Consider the following 13,314-nt stretch of genomic DNA (forward strand, 5'->3'; position numbering starts at 1 on the left):
CGTTCAACGGAGGAAACTGAAACTTTACCACATGTTACATGACCATTTGATAAAGCACATATTGAGTGTACGTCGCAAACCATTCAACAGAGGAAACTGAAACTTTACAACATTTTGCATGACCATTTGATATAGCACGTGTTGAGTGTACATCGAAAACCGTTCAAAGGAGGAAACTTAAATTTTACAACATGTTACATGACCATTTGATATAGCACATATTGAGTGTACATCAAAAACCGTTCAACGGAGGAAACTGAAACTTTACAACATGTTACATGACCATTTTATATAGCACATATTGAGTATAATATATAATGACCGTTTTTACAGCCATTTTTCCCTGCTGTGCAGGGGTTTGGCTTTTTCTTGAGGCAATGTTTTATGGCCGGATGCCCTTCCTGACGCCAACCCTGGTCGTCTCTTACGACACACAGGGATATGGTACACCTATTCTAACCGGGGCATACACCGGGACCAGTACACTGGCACTCATTTCGCCGACCTCGGAAGGATGACAGGCTAAGTAAACCCCCTGGTGTTAATTCAGCAGCCAACGGGGCTTGAACTCAGCACCCTGGGATCCCAAGCCACCATCCTAACCACTAAGCCAACACCGGGCTTATAGCACATATTGAGTGTACATCAAAAACCGTTCAACAGAGGAAACTGAAACTTTACAACATGCGACATGACCATTTGATATCGCACATATTGAGTGTACATCGTGTTGTGGAAGTTATTGACTTACATTTACTTGGTCCCGTTTTACTTATCATTTACCATTTAACCCGACTCGATGCTAATCCTGTTATTCAAATGACAGACACCGATCAATTCACTTGCCACAACATGAGTACATTACATCAGAGAGTTTTATTCTAACTTGGTACTTGGTCAGTCCCAAGGAGTACAAGCCACTGAGATGCTATACATCCTCACGTGCTTGCACTCTCTTGCAGTACAACCCACTGAGATGGTATACATCGACACGTGCTTGCCCTCAAATAAGATTACATTTCAAGGCATTTATACTTTCATGGGAGAGGGGAAGGGGCTGTTAACTCTAACTGCAGTACATGTCTTCGAGGTGAGAAGCACACGACGTAATTACGACAAAAGTTTGTTGTTATCAGCCCAGGTCACACCGCTCCACAACAAGACATTTTTATCAACATTTAGGGAAAAAGACTCTTGGCCAAAGGGAAGGAACACTGACATTCGACTTCGACTTATAGCATAAAAATTAAATTTATAAAACACCAGCACAATTACAATTTAGAATACATTAATATAATTATTTCCTCCACAGTCCCCCATTTTTTCCTTATAAGGAAAATTTGAATAATTATATGACACATGATTACCGTATCCCGTTCCTGAAGAGAAAGATATTCATTACTCAAGTTTAATCAACAATGGCAGCGAGTGCTCATATCAGAAAAGTGAGTGCGTTTCCATTTAATTTATGGCCTGTTCATCAGCATGTGTCACACATTGAAAAACATGCTCCCCGCAATCAGAAGATAAACAGGCCAGGGTCTAGATAGAGCACCCAAGGGGAAACAGTCGAAGCACTCCTTAAGCTGAGGAGCAGGTAGATGTTGGCAAGTATGAGCTTGGGCCTGACACTGGGTTGAAGGAGACGAAAAGGACTCGAGAGGTGAACAGAGATCCAGCCCCAACAGAGCCTGGGGCCTCGCAGCAGCAGTTTGTGCAATCAGGTTTGATTCACCAAGCGAGCTGTGCACATTAAATGCAGTCACGGTGGCAGCACGAGCCCCCATTTGCACCATTGAATACATGTTGCAGAGGACTCGCCGTGTGGACCTCCAGGCCTTCGGCGTGCCTTGAAGCAACCACAGCAAGTTCACGATGTATTTGCAGAGCAGACATTCCTCCAGGCAGGCACCACACAACGGCTACGTTAGGACTTTGCTCAACCTTCTCCTCAGTGGGTTTTTCTTTTATTTCTTTTTTTACATTGCTCATCTTATCTCCTCAGGAAGAGGGTAGTTTCATGATCACGTGTTGAATGCCCAATCACCCAAATCTGGGTTCTCCCCATCGTCCAATCTATCGGTGGAAGTTCTTTCAAAGCTTCATTTAGACGAAATCGTACAGTGCATGGTTCAACTGCACTCAACACTCCAAAACAAACAAAATCAAAGTTAAGCATCAATTAAACATGTCATCATGTAAACGTCATGGGCTCATGTATCTCAACAAGACTGACAAAGGTTCTTGCAGAAGCATTCAACTTGCATTATCAATATTTTATCTCTTTCCTTATTATTTCCCAAAAAGACAACTAAAATATACAGAAATCTCAGTTGCATGTGTATACTCAAACATTTATCTCATTTGCTATTTCCATGTAGAAAAAGCAACAGTCTTTATCAGGGTTCCAATTCGCAATCAATAATTCTTTTCACCAAAAATATTCCATCACCTATACAAAAATATAAAAGTAAGCTACTTCTTTCAAGTACCGAATCCAAAGCGATTTGATTTTGCCCAGTTACCATTTTAACATTCACATCTGCGAAACAAATTTGTAATCTCAAAACAAAAGTTCATATCAATTTTAACCAAGAGAAACATGATGGTTCGTTCTCAATGCGTTCTTTTTATTTTTATCAGCCTAGTCTGAAAGTAACTAACACAGTTACTGCACAACCCCCATTTGCTTACTGTTCCCCATGTTTATGCATGTGACAACAAACCCAGTGCATGCAAACATTACCATGAGTATCACTTGTTGGTCCTTTTGACCATAAGATTATCCCCATCACTACCATACAGGTCAAAAACAAAACCAAGCTGTGTGCAAGGTTATTATAATTCACAAAATAGATTCCCAAAATAATTCAAAGCTAAGTTACACATTCCTATATAAATTCACAGGAGTAATTAAACAAGAGTAGCATGGCTATCATCATCGTCACAGAGTGATTCTTTTGAAAGTCTTTCACGGACTCTCAGCTGTGCAAACCCCCCAGGATGGGAGTTTCACTCTGCTCGGCCATCCTGACATCGAGTTGCCGAGCTGCAGATCACACCTTGGCTGCAAAGCGTCCATTTCTTTCATGTTGAAATGGAACTAAAATATCTCAAAAATAATGTTTAACCAATCTCTATCTCACTTCAGAACTCAATCAACATTTTAAATCTCTGACATTTTCCATCTATCCACTTCTCTCTCACCAAAACAGCATTTTGCTGCAATATAACCAACTTCACATACACGAACGATCTATCACTTCCTCTGACCTTCTCAATTACGAATCCATTTTCATTTACCAAAAACGAATAAATACAGTTTAAAACTCTGTTCTTTTAAACAGGTGTATAAAAATTGTCAAATCATTTGTCATCAGGTGAATATCATTTAAATTGCAGCTCAAACACTCCATCCACACATGCAGCTAGAACCTTCCCAAACTTTATCACAGTCATGGGGGAGGCATCTTAAACTTCAGACTAATAAAACATCCAATCTCTCTTAAACAGCTTTTTGGTCTAAACAATAAAATATTTTCTTTTAAAATCAATAAATCAAAAGTAAAATCTTTAGCATCTATCCAATTAAATCTTATGAATTTACATTGACTGAATCAATCAAAGGGTTAAACTGGATTGTTTGCCATTGCCTTCCCAGCACTAGTTCAGGAAACTTTAACATTCACAGACGAATAAAAACAGCATGCCGAGTTCAACGTCCATCCGAGGGCATCATCTATTATCTGTGAATCGCCCCATGTGCTAAACATCATCAAATTGGTTCACGAAAAATATAAGTGACCACTATATTCGTTATTGTTGTGTGTCTGTCTGTCTGTCTGTCTGTCCCGAGCATAGCTCCGTGGGTTTTGATCCGATCCTGATGAAATTTTGGTGGGAGGTTTATATCATGATATAGTTGTGTTTTCCTGAAAATGGGCATGGTGCGCCCATTATGGGCGGAGCTACGCCCAAAAAACATGTGTTTTTAGGGGGTAGCCTATTTCAATTTGTATCTTCTCTGAGGGGTTTGTCGAATCTGGCAGGGGTTTCGGTATTTGGCTTGCCCAATGGCACCTGCATAGCCCCACGGAGCTCCATTTTTCATTTTCGTCCCAAGGTCAAGGTCACAAACTTAGAAAATTGTGATTTTGACATAAAAATCAATCTTCTCCGAGGGGGTTGTCAAATCTGGCAGGGGTTTTCGGTATTTGGTTAGCCCAATGGCACCTGCATAGCCCCACGGAGCTCGATTTTTCATTTTAGTCCCAAGGTCAAGGTCACAAGGTCATGAACTTAGAAAATTTAGAATTTTGACATAAAAATCAGACGACCGCCCAAACTTTGAGAGCTCGGGTGACAATATTTTTTATGCATAATCTTGAGGTCATTCCCCACCTAAAGTCTGGAAACCATTTTGCTCTATCTCAAACACCTTGCCCGTGGCGCCCCCTACAAGTTTGTTTTTACGCTGATTTCATCAAAGTTTGGATAATCCGAAGAGTGTGAAATGCCATATAGCCTATATGACGTTATATTGTTTCTGGAATGTTCCAGAGGAAGTTTTGCACCAAAGGTCATCATCCTTGACCTTTGACCTTAAAAGTTCACAAAGGTCAAATTTTCAAAGTTGTGGGAATCGAACCGGGTTTTTGACCTTCTTCGACGAAATAACTCCATTAAGCTATAGCACGTATCCTGTTTCCTTATTTTAATGTCCACAACATTGTTTTGGGACCTTTAAAGGTTATGCAAAGGTCAAATATTTTAAGTTGTTGAACGAAACCGGGTTTTCGACATTTTGCAACTAATAACCTGTCACTTGTACCACATCATGTTGATCATTTTTATAACTTGGTCAAACATTATCACATTGTCTCATCCTTGACTTCTGAAACAATCTACTTCGTCAAATACCGCTCGTGAACCATCGTCGTCTTCAGACTTGTCATTGTTAAAATCATTCCAAATCAATCACATTTCTATATCATTTTAAAGTACAAATCAAATCGAATTTCGGAAACGTTTCTCTACCTTCATTGCCAACGGCATGTGCACTTCAACACAATAGCCCCCACCCTCCTGAATCTGCATATGAATCGAATTTCACAGCTAAAACCAAGTCTCAAACACAGACTCAGTGGAGAGAATATGCCACCCCAAACAGATCCAGTGGAGGGGGCACAGTGCAGCTCGCGACCTTCGCGTTATAAACACAAAGCCAAAAATGCATACAAAGTTATCAAAAAGTGAAAAAATCCGAGCCTTAATCCATTTGTCTCCCACAGCTTAACTCAGCATGAGTCCGTCCCCAGACTGTCTTGCTGAGGTGGTTTTAATCATTTCATATTATTTTATGAATGTCCATCCCTCTTCACGCTTTATCTGCTGCAATATTATTATTTCTAACAAAACATTCATGTATCACATCGTCCAGTAATCTTTAATTCCTTATCGAGCGCGCACACACACACACACACACACACACACACACACACACACACACACACACACACACACACACACACACACACACACACACACACACACACACACACACACACACACACACACACACACACACACGCACCTCTCAATCCGGTTTCAAAGCCATTTCCCAATAGAGCACGTTTCATTGCAGTGAAATCTATTGGACTCGCACAAGTTTCATTTTTCCACTCACTCAGCAACACATGCATCTCAATGCAAATCACCAGCCACGCTCCCAGCCGGTCAATCGTCTCCTGCACCCTACAAAACGTTTCGTGCAAATCATTGCATTTACAAATCCGTAAAACCTCAATTCAATGAACAGTTCAATGAACAAACAGAAATACAAACAGGTAACTCTTATAACTCTTACCTTATAATACTTATCTATTTTCCACTTAACCATTGTCCTTTCTAACCCTATCTCGGCCTGTCTGCCGATCCTCCTCGGCCTCTCAGCCGGTCCTCCTCGGCCTCTCTCAGCCGGCACATCCTCTGCGCGGTCTGTGGCATGTCGCTTCGTCATGCCCATTTAATTACTCCTGGCTCCTCGTCGAGCCTCTTCTTGCACTGTGCCATCATCTGACTCCTCTTCTCCTCCAGCACTTTTCTAAAACAACTATAGTACTTATCGGTTACTTTAAAATGGACTCTCTCTGCAGGACCCTATTCTTTCTATCAATAAAATTCTCTGACATTACTCTCTTTTGTTCTTGATGTACGTTATCCATTGAGAACAGCCCCTTAGTCAGAGGGAAAGGGCGAACACTCTCCGCTTACCATGCTCAAGCGATTGCCGTTCCCTCCAGGCCATGGACTGCCTGCTGGGAGTTAGTACATCCCGGAAGAGCCCCCAATTGTTGTGGAAGTTATTGACTAACATTTACTTGGTCCCGTTTTACTTATCATTTACCATTTAACCCGACTCCATGCAAATCCTGTTATTCAAATGACAGACACCGATCAATTCACTTGCCGCAACATGAGTACATTACATCAGAGAGTTTTATTCTAACTTGGTACTTGGTCAGTCCGAAGGAGTACAAGCCACTGAGATGCTATACATCCTCACGTGCTTGCACTCTCTTGGAGTACAATCCACTGAGATGGTATACATCGACACGTGCTTGCCCTCAAACAAGATTACATTTCAAGGCATTTATACTTTCATCGGAGAGGGGAAGGGGCTCTTTACTCTAACTGCAGTACGTGTCTTCTAGGTGAGAAGCACACGACGTAATTACGGCAAAAGTTTGTTGTTATCAGCCCAGGTCACACTGCTCCACAAGGCATCTTTATCAACATTTAGGGCAAAAGATTCTTGGCCAAAGGGAAGGAACATTGACATTCGATTTCGACTTATAGCATAAAAATTAAATTTATAAAACACCAGCACAATTACAATTTAGAATACATTAATATAATTATTTCCTCCACAATCGCAAACCGTTCAACGGAGGAAACTGAAACTTCACCACATGTTACATGACCATTTGATGTAGCACATATTGAGTGTATATCAAAAACCGTTCAACGGAGGAAACTGAAACTTTACAACATGTTACATGACCATGTGATATCGCACATATTGTGTGTACATCGCAAACCATTCAACGGAGGAAACTGAAACTTCACCACATGTCACATGACCATTTGATATAGCGCGTATTGAGTATACATCGAAAACCGTTCAACGGAGGAAACTGAAACTTTACAACATGTTACATGACCATTTAATATCGCACATATTGTGTGTACATCGCAAACCGTCCAATGGAGGAAACTGAAACTTCACCACATGTCACATGACCATTTGATATAGTGTGTATTGAGTGTACATCGAAAACCGTTCAACGGTGAAAACTGAAACTTTACAACATGTTACATGACCATTTGATATAGCGCGTATTGAGTGTACATCGAAAACTGTTCAACGGAGGAAACTGAAACTTTACAACATGTTACATGACCATTTGATATAGCACATATTGAGTGTACATCAAAAACCGTTCAACGGAGGAAACTGAAACTTTACATGTTACATGACCATTTGATATCGCACATATTGAGTGTACATTGCAAACCGTTCAACGGAGGAAACTAAAACTTTACAACATGTTACATGACCATTTGATACAGCGCGTATTGAGTGTACATCGAAAACCGTTCAACTGAGGAAACTAAAACTTTACATGTCACATGACCCTTTGATATAGCACATATTGAGTGTACATCGAAAACCGTTCAACGGAGGAAACTAAAACTTTACAACATGTCACATGACCCTTTGATATAGCACATATTGAGTGTACATCGAAAACCGTTCAACGGAGGAAACTGAAACTTCACCACATGTCACATGACCATTTGATATAGCACATACTGAGTGTACATTGCAAACCGTTCAACGGAGGAAACAAACTTTACAACATGTTACATGACCATTTGATATAGCGCGTATTGAGCGTATATCAAAACCGAAGTATATATATCGAGAATAAGAATAAAAGTTACTTTGTAAAGGCTTATGAATGTACTCTATGGCAGACTTTTCAAAGCGTAATTTGTACATATTTATCTCAGAAGTGTAGATATATGCAATTACAAATTTGCTGCCAGAAGAGTTGGCTCGCAGTCGCATCAAGTCCTTCTCAAGACTGCATGGGGTAAGTCTTCGATGAATACCATCCAGTTTATTTTCTGTTTGATGGATATTGGATGATATCAAGGAGAAAGATACGAGGATGCACAACGTACTTGAACAGAGGAGGAGGCCATTTGGCCCATCATTCCTGTGTTCTATGAACACCATATGAATTCAATATCAGGTTATCAATTTCATTTCATTAGAGGATGAGGAGGTTAGGTAAGGGGGAGATGGGGGAGGAATTGGGAAGACTGGGGAGGATAAAAGTGGGGCAGGCATAAGAACATCACTAGTGTGTCTTTTAATCTTGTTTTTTTGGGGGGGGGGAGGGGAGGGTGGATAAAAGAGGAGTGGAGCCGTGGAGGGTGAGGAATGCTCAACCACAGACAGCACATTCACTTTTTGATCAGACCCTTCCACAGACATGATAATCACCACATGTCAACAATCACCCACCCACACGTACATACCAAAAACTACGATATATCAGTCTTGCCAATATCCATGTACAGTATCTCTAATGCCTCCAGGTACCTATCTAATTTCATTTTAAGCTCATCTACTGTTTCTGCTGCCACTACCTTTCCAGGGAGACCATTCCATGCATTAACTACTCTCTGAGTAAAAGTCCCTGCCTTACTACCGTCTTAACTCTCCTCTTCTTTACTCTCAGGCTATGGATGGCCTCGAGTCCTTTCACTTCCCATTCTGCTGGAAAACCCTTCTGTACTTATTTTTTCTATGCAGCACCCTTGATTATCTTAAAAATCTCCTACCTAATGCATGAAGTCTTCTCTTTCAGCAGCTCCTTGTAACAGTCTAGGTTGCTCAAGAATCATTCTAGTCGCTCTCAATGAACCTTCTAGATATGGAAACTATGTACACCTTCACGTGTGGTGACCAAAACAATCCAGGTGAGAGCTCACTAAATTCCTCTCATGTTAACACCACCTCTTTTGATTTATAAATGATCCCCCTCTGAATACACTACCTAAAACCCTATTTGCTTTGCCTGTAGCTGCCTGGCATTGGGCTGCCTGCTTACCTCCCATATCTATTACCACCCCCAGATCTTCCTTCCGTGTGACACGCTCCAAAATTACCCTTTGCATCCTGTAAACTCTATTTTCATTGTTCTTCCCCATCCCCAACACCTCACACTTATTTATGTTAAACTGCATTTGACAATCCATGAAAGTATCTAGACCTTACTCCAAGCTTCATGCCATCTGCAAATTTTGAAAGCCCACTGTTAACTCCTCTATCCAAATCATTGATGTAAATTATGAATAATAATGGTCCTAGTACTGATCCTTGAGGTACCCCACTACATACTACCTTCCACTCACAGCAACTCTCTGCTTCTTATCACAAAGCCAGTTTACAATCTAATTAGTGTCAGTACGATGTTCGAAAACGAAAACGAAAAAAAAAATGATGTTCGCACAACGACGACGTCGCTTAACGACGAGTTTCTCAGAACGTAACCCTGTCGTTAAGTGGCGCATGACTGTATATTGTTTCATGGGTCTGACCACACCTTCCCTTCCTCTGAAATTTGGTCAGTTTTATTATCCCACCCCCTCCCGGAGGGAGGGAGCGGGATATTGTAATCGTTCGGTTTGTTTGTCTGTTTGTTTGTCTGTCTGTCTGTGAGCAACTTTACGGCAAAACGGCTTTAGCAAACACTATCAAATTTAATCCATACGTGGGCGATGAACCTTGGACGACCCCATTACCTTTTGGGTCCAATTAGATCAAAGGTCAAGGTCAAGGTCACGAAAATATCAAAATCGTTTTTTGCTCATAAGTTAGTCAAAAATGATGTGATATACTTCAAACTAAGCTTATAGTGAACCTTATTCTATTTGTCACTTATAATCTTACCCATTCCTATAGTGAAAAATGCATATTTGTGAAGATCGGTAGGGTCCGAAGTTTTGGGGGTCATGGTCATCGGTCAAAATTACAAATTTTCCATTAAAACTAAAACATGGTTACGAAAATACAACTTTACGGGAAAACGGCTGGCTCAAACACTGTCAAATTGTATCCACAGGTGGGTAATGAACCTCAGACGACCCCATTAACTTTTGGGTCCAATTAGGTCAAAGGTCAAGGTCAGGTCACGAAAAGGTCAAAATCGTTTTTTGCTCATAACTTCGTCAAAAATGATCCGATTTACTTCAACCTAAGCTTATAGTGAACCTTATTATATTTGTGACTTTAAATCCTAACAATCCTATAGTGAAAAATGCATATTTGTGAAGATCTGTAGGGTCCGAAGTTTTACGCTCATAACTTCGTCAAAAATGGTTTAATTGACTTCAAACTAAGACTAAAATATTCCTTATTCTATTCCTTATAATCAACATTCAGGTTAAGGATATATCAAATTTAAATTTCATCCCCAAAATAACTTTATGCCTTAAATGGGCGGGATTTGTTGTGCCTAGTTATTTATGTAATCTACCATCATAATACTTTGTTTTTTACAAAGTTTGATCCATGTATTCGATGGGGTGAATATTGTTATGAAATTGGAAGTCTGCACACAAACAGACAGCCGTCCCCGTAGCTTAGTTATTTCGATAAGCATGTGTTTATAGTTGGAATCCCTCCTTCTGTCTAATGGGAATTTCGTGTGTGCGCTACGAGTTATTTTTGTTAGGTTTTTAGACATCAACTACAATAACAACATCCCTCCTTCGTTCCTGCCACCATCGGCCTTCCTCACGCGCTTGCGTGCCGAGCACAGATGTGGGCGGAGCTTCCATCGCCTCAGATCGGAGCTCCGCTCCAAAAAAGGGCATGGAATGTTTCCTCTGCCCAATGAGCTAAGGGAAAGCATCGCACGTGCGCCCCAGCCAGTGAGAAGCCAAAAAAGGCAGAGGAATAAGTGGAGTGGTGAGCAGTCATTGTGGCGATTGGCTTGGTCTGCGGTCGTGGTTCGAGTCTCACCGTGGTGGTTTGCATTGGCGTGCTCGAGCTGTGATCCCCGTTCCCGTCCAGACTCCAAGCTCGACAAGTGCGGATCCGGTGAAACCGCACGAGGCGGGGAGGTACCCGGCTAGGCCCTGGTCCCCAGCTCGCCTTTCTCTTCTGGGCTGAGGACCGAAAATAGACCCACGGGGTCCATTTCGTGTGTGTGTGTGTGTGTGTGTGTGTGTGTGTGTGTGTGTGTGTGCGTGTGTGTGTGTCTGTGTGTGTGTGTGTGTGTGTGTGTGTGTGTGTGTGTGTGTGTGTGTGTGTGTGTGTGTGTGTGTGTGTGTGTGTGTGTGTGTGTGTGTGTGTGTGTGTGTGTGTGTGTGTGTGTGTGTGTGTGTGTGTGTCGCCGTCCTGTAAGTAGAAACTGTTAAGTGCTTTTCGTTCCTTATAAATTGTATTTCTTTTATTCCGATAACTCTGCTCTTTGTGTGCTTCCCCTCCCCGATTATTGTTATAAATAAACCCCCGTATTAAATGTTCCAGTTCGTTGTTCGTGTTTTTGTTTCATTGGCCTAGCAAGGTGCGTGTTGAGAAATAGTAAGGCCGTTCGGCCTGGTAAGTTGTTCATTTGGACCGACGGATCTTGGTAATCCCCGCTCTGTTTTCACCCGGAACGGGCTCGGTAAACGGCCCGTTCCGCCCGAGGTCCGTCGAGGGTGTGGTTTTCCCCAGTAGTTGGACGTGAGTATTTAGGTATATTGAAATTAGGCAATTAACCCTACCCCACGCCCTCGAAATATTGGCGACCACAGTCCGCTAAGGGACCCCTGAATTCTCGGACTTATCCGAGAGTCACGACCTAAATTCCGGGTGTTTGGTGGGAGACGACTCCACTGCTCCACCGAGTGGTCGTTTATCGCCGCCGGACCCCGGCTCACAACAATATAACCCCCAGAGGGGGTTTTTCAAGGGGGTCTCAGGTCCAGACCCACCGACTGGGACGCAGCTGACAAAGTTTTTGTGAATGACTGAAGTGGCATGAGTAACTTTGAGGGGTCAAACCTTCTTGGGAAAATGGGTTGAAATCTTCCGTCACGAGCTCTCGGCCTATGACATCTGGAACGAAATCTGAAAATTTTAAGAAATCAACGAATCTTATAACTAAACGTATTTATGTATTTACTTTAAGCAAGCAAGGCTGTGATCCCTTATTCTACATATTTACACAAGAAAATGTGAAATTGCGAAAGCATTACTTTTTCTACTGTTCGGATAATTATATTGTGAGGAAAAGAGGAAGGAATGCTCCGAAAGTGTAACTTCATTTGAGTGTGACAAAAATAATTAACCAGTGGGATCATCGTGAAGGCTCCCACTAATCTCCGGAGTTAGGAAGGCAAAATAAATTAAATTAAAGATTGAATTGAAAGAACGATTAACATAATGGGAGGATTAGAATGAGTAAAGCAATGGGACAAGTGAGCCATGGGTTCAAGAGAGAATTGGAAAAAAAAATTGCAATAATAGTTTAATTCGTTTAGTCTGAAAAATTTCCACTTAATTTTTGAGGTGTCGTTCTCCCCCCCCCACCCCCCTTCTTCGCTGTCCCCCCTTCTTCACTCCCCCCTTTCCTCGCTCTCCCCCACCCCCCTTCTTCACTGTCCCCCCTTCTTCACTCTCCCCCCTTTCCTCGCTCTCCCCCTCTTCGCTCTCCCCCTTCTTCTCTCCCCCTCTTCGCTCTGCTCCCTTCTTCACTCTCCCCCTTCTTCTCTCCCACAATCTTCGCTCTCCCCTTCTTCGCTCTCCCACCCTCTTCGTTCTCCCCCTCTTCCTTGCTCTCCTCCACCTCTTTCCCTCTCTCCTCCACCTCTTTCCCTCTCTCCTCCACCTCTTTCCCTCTCTCCCCCACCCCTCACCCTTGCCACCCCCTTTTCTCTCCCTCCCCATTCCCTTCTCTCTCCCTCCCCCTCCCCTTCTCTCTCCCTCCCCCTCCCCTTCTCTCTCCCTCCCCCACCCCTTCTCTCTCCCTCCCCCACCCCTTCTCTCTCCCTCCCCCTCCCCTTCTCTCTCCCTCCCTCCCCTTCTCTCTCCTTTACACTCTCACCCTCTCTCTCTCCCTTTACTCTCTCACCCTCTCTCTCTCCTTTACTCTCTCACCCTCTCTCTCTCCTTTACTCTCTCACCCTCTCTCTCTCCTTTACTCTCTCACCCTCTCTCTCTCCTTTACTCTCTCACCCTCTCTCTCT

This window comes from Eptatretus burgeri, chromosome 10 (assembly GCF_056783735.1).
Source record: "Eptatretus burgeri isolate ZD-2024b chromosome 10, Ebu_testis_v1, whole genome shotgun sequence".
NCBI classification, from domain to species: domain Eukaryota; kingdom Metazoa; phylum Chordata; class Myxini; order Myxiniformes; family Myxinidae; genus Eptatretus; species Eptatretus burgeri.